We start from the raw sequence: 2,403 nt of genomic DNA on the forward strand, positions 1-2,403 counted from the left end.
GTCCCATTTCTGGATGACCCAGTCCTCAGTCTCTTATCTTTACACTCTAACCAGTTTTGAGTTTCTGTGTTAGCCATGAGCCATAACACAAAGAAATTTTTCTAATGAATTCTGAGAAAATCCTGAAACTACAGGGAAAAGTACAATAAGTTAAAAAGTAGTCTGTTATTATGTCCATCTAGAAAAATAATAGTAGTAGCTTTACCCCTGGAGCCTTTGGTTACCCATTCACAGGTTCTTGCCCAGACTTTTAAAACCAAGTGTGTTTTTCCTGCTTAAGTCATGCCTTGAGTAATGTCAGGAAGCAGTTGATTGCCTCTATAACATTTGTACTACTGTTGCATCCATGGGTGGATCTTGCCCAGCTGGACAATATTGCAGTTCATAGGACTCACTTCTGGAAAAGACTGTTAATTAATCCCATCACCTTAGCATCCTACATACCACCTTGCAGTACTATGAAAACTATACAGAAGAGAGGAAGCTTCCTAGTCAGTATTTACTTTATTTTTCCATGCTATGTGGCAAATATGCATAGCATCTTTAGCAATAGGTCCTTACTATCAAGTTATGGTGGACAACCAAGAGCAATGGCAATGGTCTGTATTGTTTGAAGGGAGATTTGACACTACAGACTAACAACTCAAGGGGAGGCCATGGCAACCATTCGTGGGTTCACACATGACAATGGGATATTTATTTGACAACCTGTGGATTCTGGGATGAGAATAATTTCCATACAGTGTAACTACAATTAAACACTTATATAGAATATTTAATTTATATTAATTATATATGCATATGTATATGCATGTATGTGAATCTCATGAAATAATAGTTTTCCATATGCTTTTAGTGTTCCATATGCTTTTAGTGTTAGTTTTCTCTCCTCAACACCCTACTTTGCCCTACTTGCCTACCCCCTCCCCCACTTGAGCTATCAAAACATGAACATCTTCAGATAATATAGAAGCTTGCAATTTTCAGGAAAGAAAAAAGATACTGAAATAGAAAAAAAGAAGTTAAGGGTATTAAGGAGTATTTTAGAGGGAAAAATAGAACTATTTGGAACCAGTTGGTTTATATTTGATAATTATGGTAATTTAACTTACAAATAGTGAAAATATGAGAAAATTTTTGTATTCCCAATGTTAATTTTGTTTTGGGGTTGATTTTTTTTTCTTGGGGTTGATGTGTATGTTAAAAAACATGTCCTAAGCAATAAAACTGAAAGTCATAAATGGGCAGTGTCTTTGGTGAGAATTAAAAATTATTGAAGATGGAGGCGAGGCAAGATGGCGGTGCCAGGAGGACACTGTGTCTGAGGAGCAGGATAGCAGTGTTGGCACAGAGACCAGGAGACTGAACTCTGTCTCTGACCTAAAACACCAGCGTTTGTGATTGCCAGGTGAGAGGAAAGCCTACGGTGTGGAAATCAATTGGGACTGACCTCAGGTCACCCAGTAAATACCTGGAAAAAGTCCTGGGGACCTGCAGTTGCACCTGCTGCCCCAGATCAGAGCACAAAGACTCCTGCAGCGCCCCCAGCCAGGGGCTGGGACACACAGCCTCTGGACCAGAGCAGAGTACACAGCCTCTGGCCCAAAGCTGGGCGCACAGCTGCCAGCCCAGGTCGGCTTGCACAGCCTCGGGCCCAGATAGGTGACCACAGCCACCATCTAAGACAGGAGGGCACAGCCTCTAGCCCAGAGTTAGGCTCCAAGCCACCGACCCAGAGCGGAGCTCTTAGTTGCCAGCCCAAAGAGGCCTGCTCAGCCGCTGGCCCAGAAGGGAACACAAACTGCCAACCCAGATCGGACCACAGAACCTCCAGACCAGAGCGGCGCCCCCAGCCTCCATTCCAGACAGGGACATAACAATTTCAGGCCCAGAGTGAGACGCCCAGCCTCCAGACCAGAGAGGAGCCCTCAGTTGCCAGCCTAGAGAGGAGTGCACAGCCTCTAGACCAGAGCAGCACCCTGAGCTGCCATCTCAAACTTGGGCGCACAGTCTCCCAGTCCAGAGTAGATCTCTCAGCCTCTAGCCCAGAGACTTGCTGGGCGCTCCTCTCACCTTCCCAGACAGAACAGTGTGCCCCAGGGTACCAGACTGAGTTTCCCGGTTGGGAGAAAACCCCACAGCTTGGGAATCAACAGGTTCCTCAATAGGGCTGTACCTAAAAAACAGTGTAACAACAGCAGCAGCTCACTAAATTCAGAAGGAGAAACCCAGCACCAGGGCAGCTGTCTCAAGGACTTCTATGGGTGAGAGGAGAGCTCTCCTGACTAACAAAGACCACAGCTACTACTCAGATCTATATGCCTAAGGTGAACAATGGCAACTCCTGAAAAACACCGGCCATCCAGTGACTACACCCAAAAAGCTGGGAAGGATTCCTTCAAG

The sequence above is a fragment of the Psammomys obesus genome, unplaced genomic scaffold (genome assembly GCF_907164565.1).
Source record: "Psammomys obesus unplaced genomic scaffold, mPsaObe1.curated_primary_1811, whole genome shotgun sequence".
Lineage (NCBI taxonomy): Eukaryota > Metazoa > Chordata > Mammalia > Rodentia > Muridae > Psammomys > Psammomys obesus.